Source organism: Arachis hypogaea, chromosome 5 (genome assembly GCF_003086295.3).
Source record: "Arachis hypogaea cultivar Tifrunner chromosome 5, arahy.Tifrunner.gnm2.J5K5, whole genome shotgun sequence".
Classification (NCBI taxonomy): Eukaryota; Viridiplantae; Streptophyta; class Magnoliopsida; order Fabales; family Fabaceae; genus Arachis; species Arachis hypogaea.
Genome location: NC_092040.1, coordinates 8,601,470 through 8,614,842, shown reverse-complemented (window position 1 = coordinate 8,614,842; position 13,373 = coordinate 8,601,470). Strand labels below are relative to the sequence as shown.

General features: G+C 31.6%; 1 long non-coding RNA gene across 1 annotated transcript; it reads right to left on the bottom strand.

The window, feature by feature from the left end:
* Window positions 1–1,636: 1,636 nt before the first annotated feature.
* LOC140184552 (uncharacterized) lies at window positions 1,637–5,804 on the bottom strand. Its single transcript, XR_011881618.1, has 3 exons — window positions 5,598–5,804; window positions 2,760–2,817; window positions 1,637–2,475 (listed from the first exon to the last, which is right to left on the bottom strand). It is a non-coding gene; the product is annotated as an uncharacterized lncRNA (long non-coding RNA).
* Between the last annotated feature and the right edge of the window lie 7,569 nt (window positions 5,805–13,373).

Below are 13,373 nucleotides of genomic sequence, written 5' to 3'. Positions count from 1 at the left end.
TATAACCATTTATCACTTGCAGCTTGAAATAGGAAGGACAAGAAAACAAAAAACAAATTCAAATTAATGGGATAAGATTGTTCTTTCTCCTAATTGGGACGTAGGGCCCTCCGGGATATTTTTTTTTTATTTTACAGTATACACGTCATGACAAGGTGATGATGCAAGATGTAATTCACAGATGGAATAGTATTCCATATCCACACAAGCTATACCCAACTCCTTATTTTGTCCTTCCCCATCATCCAGTGCCAACAGCCACCAATTAAGAGCACAATTTGTTAGCTACGAGTACATGTACGTGAAACCAAGATCCCTGACATCCAATAAATAAATAAATAGTATTATTGATGATTTTTTCTTTCTAAAGGCTTCATTCATCCCCACTTCTAATTATTTACATTTTGTCTTGGTGTCTTCAATTTATTGTGGCTAAGAGAGTAGCCTTCTATATCATATTCGTTAGTTGATAATAATATAATATTTGGTGCAAGCTAGTGGTCAACAATTTGGACGAGAGTGAGATATTGGTATTAAAGTGATTAATAAAGGTAACTAATATAGGAGGGTTAGTTCTTAATTAGGATCGTATACATATATAAAAAAGACACATTATATATGGGAGACAAAGCCATATGGGTTAACCTTAAGTTGGCGTTAAATTAATAAAACCTAAGAGAGAGTACAATATACATAGGTAGAGGCAAGTACGATGTATAATTTGATTTGAAATGGTAATCCGCAGCTACAATGAAGATTGAAGAGTACAGAGGGGGCATGTGGAAAAATTAAAAACATGAAGTGAGAGTAGTAGTGGCGGATGATTATTAATAAGAGAGAAGAGAGATAGCTGGGGTGGTAGGGGGTAGGGGCCAATGCATGCCATGTCATATTGAAAGAGGGGGTTGGTTGATAGTGAAAAGTTCTAAAATTGGTGAAATTGGTGTCAGTGAGAAAGGTGAGGGTAATGTATTTAGAAGAGGAAGTTGAATAGTGTTGATGATTGAAAGATGGAATATTAAAGAAGGAAGTGCCAAATGGGCACAAACATTAACACTAATATTTAGAATGGCGTCACGCTATACCATTCTTCTTGGATCTTGTGCCCTCTGCCTATTCTCTTCTTTTCATGCTAGTTTTGGCCCCCTTCATACCCACGTGGAACATTATTCACTTCCCAACTGCCTCCTTCCAAACTTTACATGCATATGCTTACATGCCATGCACCCCAAACCTTTCAATTTCAAATCTCTCTTCCCTCCTTATTTTTCATTTATTCTTCTATTTCTGCTTAATTAGCTTATGAGAAATAATAGACTACCACCGTAAGAATAGATTTGTAATAACATATCTAAATAGTACATGTATCGGATTATTTTCGTATGAATAATATAGAACAATTTCATATATTTATTCAATTGTGTATTGTCAAATTAGTAAAAGAAAACTCATTTTTAAATTTATTATTTAAAACATTATTTTAACGCATAAATTTAGTTGTTGTTAGATAATCAAGTAATTTTTTATATTATCAATACATCAAATTAATTATTAATATGTTTAAATAATTTTTTTAATATATTACTCTTTTATTATTAATTATACATAGTTTTAACATGAATAACTTTATTTGAGATCTACAAGGTTAATAAAGTTTTTTGGGAAATTAAATTACGAATATGATAATAAATTATTTACATTTCTAAAAGATATTGTAATTTATGATAATTTTTTCTTGAGTTTTTTATATGTATATTCAGTAAAAGAAAAAGAAAAATTGGCAAAAGTTAAGCAATACAGAACAACAAGAATAAGTGATAAAAAAATAAGAATCAGTAACAAAAAAGAAAGAAAGGAGAATCTTGATGAATTAATGGAGTAATTTTTATTCAAGGAGAAAAAAACGTTTACAGAATGAAAAGGAATCACATACACAATCTTAACAAAATTGATCTCTTTTTATATACCCACACTTGTGTTAACTATTGTTAAGAGGTATTAATTGATGGACTGCTGCTGACTCATTGAGCTGCTGTTGACTATTACTAGTTAGGCTTACACTTTGGGCTATTGCTGATATATTGGACTATTATTGACTATTATTAGTTAAAATAGTAGTTCTTTGGAATAACTCTGAGTTTGTCTTTGAGTCTCTCACAAATAGTTATTAGCAAAGTTTTTATTAAAATATCAGTAATTTGTTCAATTCCAAAAATATGTACAACTTGTAATGATTTATTGTTGATTTTTTCTCAAATAACTTGGATATCTAATTGAAAATGTTTTATTTTGTCATATAAGACTGAATTTACAGTGAGTAAAACAATGCTTAAATTGTCACAAAATATTGATGGAGCAGTAGTTAATGTAATTTTCAACTCAGATAGCAAATTGTTCACCTATGTAATCTCTGCTTCACAGGTCAGGCTTCAAAATTTTGACTCAGTTGAAGACCTACTTATAGTTGTTTGTTTCCTACAAGATCAAGTAACCAAATTAGTTCCGAAAAAGACACAATAATCCAAAACAGACCTCCGATCCTCAAAATTTGCTGCCCAGTCAGAATCAGAAAAACCATACAACATATAGTTGTTGCATTTATGTAAGAGCAAACTATGTTCTTATGTTCCTTGAAGGTATCTTAAAATCTTTTTCACAGCCTTTCAGTAAGCAAGTAAAGGGCTGTGCATGAATTGAGAAACTTTTTTTCACAGCAAAATTCAGGCCAGGCCTTGTGATGGTAACATACTGTAATGTACCTATAACATATCTGAAGAGCTTCAGATCCTCAAATTGTTTTAAACCTGTAGACAGTAACTGCAAAGAGAAGATCATAAGAGTAGGCATAGAACTTCTTGCACTCATTCCTAATTTAATTAGACAGTAGGTCTTTAATATATTTAGTTTAAGATAAATGAAACTATCCAGTTTCAGTTTTATGAGCCTCAATACCAAGAAAGTAGGATAACTCTCCCAAATCTTTTAGAGTAAAAATCTTATTTAATTTTTGTATTATAACATCAATTTCAAACGAATCATTACCAGTGATGATAATGTCATAACATAACATAGAATAAATGACATAATAAGAGTCATGTTTGATGAATAAAGATGTATCAGACTTAATACTAACAAAACCAAACCTATTTAGAGTATTGCTAAATTTTAGAAATTATTCTCTTGGAACCTGCTTGAGGCTATAAAGGATTTTATTTAATTTACACACTAAACTGTTAGAATCACGAGAGAAACCAGTAAATTGATGCATATATATAGTTTCATGTAAATCATCATTAAAAAAATATTATTAAAATCTAATTGTCTTATAAACCAGTCTTTAGATAGAACTATACTTAACATAATTCGAATGGTGACAGGCCCAATAACAGGACTAAACACTTGTTCAAAATCAAAGTTTTCAGATTGGTGGAAGCTCATTTTGAGGTTTCGACACAAGTGTCCAAGTATGATTTTTGATTAAGGTATCATACTCCTTTTGTATAGCATTTTGTTAATGAAAAACAACTAATATTTCAATAACTAAGTATGGTTTTTGATTAAGGTATCATATTTCTGATTAAGGTATCATACTCCACTAGGTGTTTTAGGAGGTATTTCATGTAAAATATTTAAATCAACATTACTAATTAAGGTTTTAGATTTACAATTTTCAGTTTTAGATCTAATGAACATAGAATGCCGATTTTAAGGTTTAAGAAATATAAAAGCATCTGCAGATGTAGGAACGAGTGCAAAATTATTATTATTATTATTATTATTATTATTATTATTATTATTAGAGTCAATAGGCAGAGGACAAATTTATATCTCAAAAATGAAAATAGGATGTTGTGTTTCAATATCACATTGTATAGAATTAGAATTAGTAGTAATACTTGGATTATGACTATTAACATCTCTAGGATTATGATTAGTATACTGAATATTTGAAATAGAAGAACTGTGAGATGAAGAGCCTAAAGCAAAACCTACTAGGAATAAAATGATTAAAAGAACTAGATTTATCAAAATCTTTAGAAGAGTCATTCTTATTAGTTTTAATAAATAGTTTTTATCAGGAAATAAGGTTTCATCAAATTGAATATGTCTTGTGGTATAAATTTTATCATAAGGTTTAAGATATTTGTAGTTTTTTGAGTTTGAGTCATAACCAAAAAAGACACATTTATGAGATCTAAAATCTAACTTTATTTTGTTGTAAGGCCTTAAAAGAGAAAAATAGTTACTACCAAAAATTCTTAGAGAAATATAATCAGGTACAGTGTTAAACAAGGTGTCATAAGAAGATTTGTTGTCTAAAATCGGAGTCAGGATACGATTAATTAAGCTAGTAGCTGTTAAAATAGCCTCATCCCAGAAAATAAACGGCATAAAGGCTATAGATAACATGGCAAGACTCATTTCAAAGAGGTGCCTATGTTTTCTCCCAGCCCAGCCATTTTGTTCTGGAGTGTAAGGACAACTAAACCTTTGAATAATGTCTTCATTGGTTAGGAATTGACTGAACTGATGATAAGTGTATTTTCCATCATTATTAGACTAAAAAGCTTTTATTTTATGGTCTGTAAGATTTTCCATTTACTGTTTAAACTATTTGCAAGCTAACAGAACTTGAAATTTAGAGACAAGTAAAAAAAAGTATACCGAGAATATAAATCAATAAAAGTAACATAATAACAAAATTCTAAGTGTGATACAATGGGTGCTAGACCTCAAATATAAGAGTAAACAAGTTGAAGAGGTGCATTATAGACAGTAAGTAAGGAATTAAAAAGCAATTTACGCATTTTAGGATGCATATGATTTTCACACACATCAGGAAACAAAGTATTTTTATTCTTGTCCATGTCAATATTACAACTTGATAGAATGATGAGTACATTTTTTTTAGTTGTATGACCAAGTCTTTTATGTCACAAGTCCAAAAAACTTTGGAAAAAATAAAAGCACAAGGTTGTAAAGAATCTAGAGAAAAATTAGAAAATGTAACATTGAAAAATCTGTAAATACCACCCTGTCTATGTCCTTGAAAAATAATTTTGTCAGTTTGCTGGTATTTAACAAAACACACATAAACATAAAATTGAAAATAAACATCATTATCTTCAGTAAATTTGGAGACACTAATAAGACATTTGGTAATTTTTGGAGAATAAATTAATTATTATAATCTGAAATATTTATTAGAATCATAAGCATATAATAAAGAAGTACCAATTTTAGATATATGCAAACCTAAGCCATTCCCAATCTGAACTTGGTCAAGGCTTGAATAATCTAAAGATGTGATAAAAGAAGATGAATCAAGAGTAACGTGGTGAGAAGTACCGGTATCTGGATACCACGAGAAGTCAGCAATAGATCCTAGAGCAGCTATGTAGGCAGTAGGAAAATAAAAAGATGAAGGAGGTGGTGGTGGTTTAAGAAAAGATGTAGTGTTTGGAACAATTGTATTAATGGGGCAGAATTATGAAATTGTGTAGGTTAATTGATTTGCAAGTTTTGTGAAGGTGGTGGGATATTTGATTAAATCAATTAGAACAATGCCATGCAGTATATCCAAATCTGTTACATACCTTATATTGGAATCTTGGTGAGATATAGAAAGATCATCCACTTCGCTAAAACTTGCTTCTACGGCCCCGTCTACCACTATATCCTCTTCCAGTATTTAAAAAATATGCAAAAGAAGACTGTGAGATTTGCTTGAGCTATGTTGTTGATTGATTTTCTGAATTTGTGCAGCATATCATCATAAGAATAGTTAACAAGTGTGGGTGTATAAAAAGGGATCAGTTTTGTTAAGGTTGTGTGCGTGATTCTTTTTTATACATCTACACACTATTTTTAAGAGGTATTAGCTAATGGGCTGTTATGGACTCATTGGGCTGCTTTATACTTTGGGCTGTTACTAATACATTGGACTGTTGTTGATTATTACTAGTTAAAATAGTTGTACTACTCTCAATATTCAGAAACTTTAAACTAAATAAAAATTGAGTATATCTATAAAGATATTATTATTTAATAAAAATTTATTATGTTAATATACTAATGTCATATTTTATGCTTATAATTAAGGGTTAAGTTTGATTTTGGTCTCCAATATAGAGGTCAAAAATCGATTTCGTCCCCAATTTTTTTTTGCTACAAAATGGTCCCCAAGATTTTAGTTTATTTTAAAATCGTCCTTCGGACGAAAATACCCCTCCCTCCCTCCCTCTCTCCCCTCTTCTTCCCCTTCTTCCCCAAAATTATGCAGAAGCACGCACAAGCAGAAACAGAACCAAAAACAACAATAATAATTAATCAAACAAAAGCAGCAGCAGAACAACAACAACAACAACAATAAATCACCAAAGAATCAACAATAGAATCAAGTAGAAAGAGAAGAAGCATGAGCAAAAACAGAAACAGAACAACAACAATAACAATAAAACAATATAATCAATCACAATCAGAATCAACCAGAAACAACAATAATAAAAAATCAACAAATATAATAGAAGCATAATGAAAAAAGAAGAAGAAGAATGATGGAAGCAGAAGCAGAATTCGGCGAGCCACCCAAACGATGACGAGCAACGGCCATCGAGCAAAGAAGAGCAGTGGTGGCGGCGGCGAAGAACGGCGGCAGCAACGGTGAAGACCCTTCCCCCTCTTCTTCCCGAACCCCCTTCTACCTTCGCATAACCCCTTCCCCCTTTTCCCTTTACTTTATGCATAAAACTCCTCCCCTCTTCTTCCTCAACACCCCTCCCTCCCCCTTCTTCCCTTTCCTCTCCCTCCCCCCGTTTCTCTTCGCATAACCCTCCCTCTTCCTCTCCCCCGATCCAACAATATTCCAAATTCAAGCCAAATTCAATAACAACAATATTTCATAAAAAATTCAGAAATTTGACAAAAAAATCCAGTTCACAGAAGAAGCGGCCGGTGAGGGTGAAGAGGAGAAGTAGTGGCGGATCACAGGCGGCAGGACGGCGGTGCGACGGTGGGGTGGTGCGGCGGTATGGCGGTGCGGCGGTGCGGCTTCCCTTCCCTCCCCCTCCCCTTCCCCCCTCCCCCCTTTCTCGCGCCCCAACTCCCCCCTTTCTTTCTCTGCAATCTGTATCCCTTTCTTTGCTTTTTTTATTTTTTATATTTATTTTATTTTATAATTTTTTTAATGAGGAGTAGTTTGGTAATAAAAAATAAAATTGGTAAAAAGGATGATTTTAAAACAAACTGAAACTTTAGGGACTATTTTGTAGCAAAAAAAAGTTGGGGACGAAATCGATTTTCGGCCTCTACGTTGGGGACCAAAATCGAACTTAACCCTATAATTAATTACTATGTGTGTGAATAGTACGATTATAAACACTATAATGACTTTCTCTTTAAAGAAATACGAAATTGATATATGTAAGTTGAATAATAAAACACTGACTGATTGACCAAACGTAACTTATATTATGAACGAATAAAAGAGTATTAAAAATTTCTATCATTTTTTTAAACAAAAGAGTTTAATACACTAAAATAGAGCAACCAGAACCAAACAAACAAAACATACAGACAACTAAAAGAGTGAACACAACAACAAAAATAAAAAAATTCCCATGTCATCTCCGGCATAGCCATCAACAACACAAGAGATTCACACCTCTCCACTCTTTGCAGCAAAGCAAGGTCATGTTGATGATTTCTTCTACACCTTTGCTCTTATTGTGAAATATCCTCCTATTCTTTTCGAACCAAATGTTCCAAATGATCGCACAGAAACACATCAACCACTGCTTTTGATCCTCTTTTCTATGGGGCTTTTCTGTCCAGCTAAGAAAATGTTCCTTTGTCGAACCCGGAAAAGACCACTGTCGGCCAAACACATATATCTACGCACTCCACACCTGCCAAGTAAAATCACAGCCAAGAAAAAAGTGATGGACCTATTCAACATCCTTGTTACATAAAACACAACCAGTATCATCCTGACTAATAATCCCAAATCGACTCAGTCTTTCCTTTGTATTCACCCTACCTATTAAGACAAACCAAGCAAACAGCTCCACTCTTTGCGAAACTAAACCTTTTCAGATGGTTTTAGTGAAGCTGTAACTGGTTATATCCTCTGGAAGTATTTCCTCCTGCAACACTTGCACAAATGAGTTAGTTGAAAAAATACATAGTCTATTATATTTCCACACAACTCTATCCTCTCTGTTATTTACTAGCTTCACAGGTATCAAAGCCTCATGTAATTGACTCAGAAGATCCAACTCCCACTGAAAAAGCTCTCGCCTCCATTCGAAGTTCCAAATCCACTCTAACCCATCTCAAAACTCACAATCGCCTATAACCGATCCACATTGGTTTGAAATAGAGAAAAGCTTGGGGAACCAATCTTTCAAAGCTCCACAACATAACCATACATCCTCCCAGAACCGAGTCTGTCGCCCGTCACCAATTTCTATGGACAAGCCTATAATCATCTTATTCCTTATATGTTGCTCCTTGATCATATCTAGCAAATATCTTTCCATGGACCTCCTCTAGTGGGTAGCACTTGAGTGGACAGTAGCTCATTCGAATTCAGATTATTACAAGAGCAAACCACCTTCTTCCACAACGGGCACTCTTCCTTTGCAAACCGCCACCACCACTTAAACAACAGTGAAGTGTTACGAACTATAGAATCCACAATTTCCAACCCACCTATCTTTTTAGGAGCCTGTACCAATTTTTATCTCACTAATTAATGCCATACCATTCCTACCATCCTCATTGCTCCATAGGAATCTTCTCTGTAATGAGATCAATTTCTCAGCAACAGCCTTTGGCATCTTATATAAACTCAAATAATACAATGGCAAGCTATTTAAAACTGATTTGATAAGCACTAACTTTACAAGTTTTTTTAGCATATTAGCTTTCCAAAAGCTGAGTTTGTCCTCCACCTTGTTGATTATAGGCTTCCAGATCTTTACCAACCTCAGATTTGCTCCTAAGGGGATTCCAAGGTATTTAACTAGAAGGGTTCCTTTCTTACAACCCAACAAGCTACACATACGCTGTACCCACTGCTCCTCACAATTGATTGAAATCAAATTGGACTTATCAAAATTAATACTTAGTCCTGACATCAACTCAAAGCATCGCAAGAGCCACTTGTAATTCTTCAGTGTCTTCTTTCGGTGGACAAAATAGAATAGTATTATAAGCAAATTCAAGATGTGACAATTCTATACTGTTTCTCCCAACTATCAATAGTTAAATTCACCAATTTCTGACTGTCTCTCTAACCATTTTATGTAGAACATTCACAATTAACACAAATAAAAACAGAAAAAGCAAGTCACTTTGTCTCAAACTCTTTCCATTTTAATGACTTAGTTATCGAACCATTTATCAAAACCGATATAAAAACTATGGTCACACACTCCATAACCCACATTTTCTATCATTTACTTACCATTGTCGTTAATCATGAACATGATTTACTTAATTATATATTTAGATTTGATTATTAAATCAAAAGAATTTAAACGAGAGAACGCTAGCGGCCAATACTTTTAGTTAAAAAAAAGAGGTTGAGAGTTGACTAATGTTAACTCAAATAAAAGACATATACAAAAAAAAGATATTGGTCGCCTAATATATATGAACATAATTTAATGTGTGGTTTTCTTGTTATTTAGATGAAGTACATTTTATAATTATTCTTCTACGTGAGATTGATTAGATACTATATTAACTACCAAATCCTATGACTAGGTACTGGTATTCTTTCAAAATATTTAAACTCAAAAAATTCAAGTCAAGTCATGTTACATGACTAAAAGTTTTCAACGATACTACATTTGCTCAAAGTCAAAACATCATCCACCACGAGTCTGGAGATTATCGCTCACTAAAAGTTATTTTACATATATAAAATATACGGTGAAATATAAAGTATATAATAAAAAGATGTATAATAGTATATATAAATACAAAAAAAATTTTATATATATATATATATATATATATATATATATATATATATATATATATATATTCTAAAATCAATCACACCCGCCATAAATATACATAAATACAAGTTGATCGATTTGGTTAGTTTTTAATGCATTTTAAACACATGATGGTCGATTTAATGATTATTTTTTGTGTATATATAATATTTTAAAAGATTTTATGATCAATATATAGTTAACATAAGAAAAGAAAAATAAGGAAATCTACTAACTATACTCATTCATTCTCTTCCTTTTTTTAAGAGATGAAAAGTAAAATTGATATTATTAATTATATGCTAAGTAAAATATTGTTAACCATATGAGTTTGGCCTACTAGCTTATTATCTAGTCTCTTAAGTAATCAAAAGGTAAAAAAATTGGAATCCCACATTATTAGGACAGAAAAAATATTGAATTCCAATTGAAGTTCGATAAGTTAATAGCTCGATAAATTAAGCTAATATTAAGCTAATGGACTTATCAGTTGTACTTAAATCTAAATCTAAACTCATATATTAAAAAAGTTGTGCTTGAACTTAGTTAAATTTAATTTATTGACTTATAAATTAGTTTGATTATACATGTATTCATATCCTAATTCAAAATACAAAGTCATACTCATTAAGGATAAAAGTCCATTAAAAATAGACTCTCTTACTTACCCGACCTCTTAAGAGGTCGGACACGATACGAAAGTTCAGTCTTATTTACTCAAATAACTAACCGTCTCCTCAAATCTTTTCTATTATCTCTATCTCATTTAAAAGATAGATCTCAGCAAACTCCTAAAATAAAGGGAGCAGTTATCCACCAATAAAGATGGAACTACTCCAAAAAGTGATTATATATTTACTCTACTATACAATGATACCCTTCAGGTATATTCACGTCCTAATCTACTAAAAATTTGTTTAAAATCTTTGCTAACTTAAGCATCGAAATCTCTTGCAAGTACCACTTCCACTTCCTCATGAGAAATTTGAACGGCAGCACCTCGGCATCTGAACAAATCCCCGTTTCAGGTAACCCCTAAATAATATATATACACATTTAATTATAATCATCTATTATATATTACTAATAAGTATAATAATCCGTGTCATGCACGTGATAAGATTGAAATTATAATTTTAAGTTATTTTATTAAAATTAATTTAAATTATAATAATTTGATTAATAAAAAGTAACATGTTATGCATTATTTGTTTTTTCTAATCTAGTGTTAAATATATCAATTTTAAAATAGTTATTAATTGGTTTTAGTAATCTTCTTTTTGCAATAAATAAGATATATATACTCAATGTGACGACAAATAACCTAGTAATACTTAAACCTACCAACAAATCTTTATATGTTGTTTTACTGTCAAGTAAGGACATATCAAAATCAGCTCAAAATGAACAATAAATTATTAGAAAATTCTAATGCACAAAGTTCTCCAATAACAATAAATAATTTAAACCTACTAAGAAATAACTCAACACTCTCCTTTGAATATGCCTGCAAAATATATACCTGAAATAATATTATATCAATGTGATTAGTATACAAAATTATATGATTAACGTAATTTTAAAATAGTTTATCAAGATAATAAAATAATACAGATTTTTATGATAATTTTAATATTCTCAAGTTACAAATGTAAAATAAGAATGTATTACACATTAGCACCTATAATTTGTCAATTTTTTAATTGAATAAATTGAATAATTTTAATTAAGAGAATTAGAAATTGGCTTTTTATTATAAGCTCTCAAAAGCTTCTATATATACCACATTCATCATGCAGTTATCTTCCAATTGTCCGTGATCTTGCAACAGCACTCGCAAACCATCTTTACTCTTTACTCTTTACTCTTGATAACGCAACATACAATTGATCACAGGTGAAAATTGGCCATAGAAGGTATATTCTAACTTTTGAGAGAGTTTGTTCTTAAGACTTATTTACTGTCATTGCAAATGATATAATAATTGAAAATTATCTTCTTTGATCCCTACTGGTAATGTTTTGTTATTTGGAATTAGATTCAGTCTTGGGATAAGAACAATACTTCCAGCTTTGTTATCGGTTAAAGTCTTGCGTTCAATCATATAGTTTCCTATTCTTCTAACTTGCATTCTCGTTCCATTGCACAAACAATTAGTTTGGTCTATATTTCGCAGCAGCATAACATGAGCGATAACCTTTACGATCAACTTGTGTGGTGGTAGACTTGAATAATTTATTCCATTTAAAATCTCGAGTGAGAAAGCATCTAACTCAAATTCCATATTTCTTTCTTCGACACACATGGAGTCAGAACTTAAGTAAACTCTTTCTTGTCCAGATAACCCTCCAGTCATCTTTTTGTTGACATCAATGTCATAATCCAGAGTTGGCACAAGAATTGCTCTATTCTTGAAATAATTTTTAACGGATAAATTGGATAACATATCTGGATACACAAAATCAATGATGTCATCCAAACTGTCTTAGAGTTCTTAACCAAAATGTCAAATAGTATATGAACGATCGATTAATCATCTGTTATATCACCAGCCAAACCATCACTAATTTTGAGTAGTCTTCTACAGAAATCCTGAGTACTTGTAAGTTGTTATTTTTACCTAGTGACAATCTCATGTTTTTTTGTAAGTTTTCGAACCTTACAGTTATGTTACAAATATGAAGAACTAATAGAAGACTAAATTATATTTTGCCTTGAGCCTTTAGGAATCATAGGTAAATTTTGTCTAAAATCTTCTCCGAAAACAACAACTTTACCTACATAGGCAAATAAGTATTATATGAATTTGAGCATCTCAAGATGTCTCTAAGACATTTGTCTAAAACTTCATAACAATACTTACTTATCATGAAAAGGAGCTTCATCCCATATGATTAATTTGGCTTTAGTTATTAATTAACTTTATAATAGGACTTTTCTGTTTAATATTACACAAAGAATCTTCATTTATAGTCAAAAAAATTTTAAACCTTGAATGTGCAGTTCTTCCATTAAGTAACACAAGTGCAGTAATTCCACTCAAAATAATATTTAAAAGGAAAAGTATATGAAACCAAAAGCTTACCAGCCAAAAATTAAACAAAACCACATTAATTTATATTAATAATTAATTAATTTTAAATTTTTTAAATTCAAAATTTTAAAATTGATTAGGTAAACCTAATTAAAACCTATAAAAACCTTCCTCTCTTCTCTCACATTAACCTACCTACCTCCAACAATCACACAGACCCCCTCTCTCTCTCTCAACCCTCTCCGCCTTGCGTCATGGCTTCCACCGCTGAAGTCGCTAGAGAGTTCCTCAAAATCCACGAAACCTCCTTCTCCGACCCCCAACACACAAAC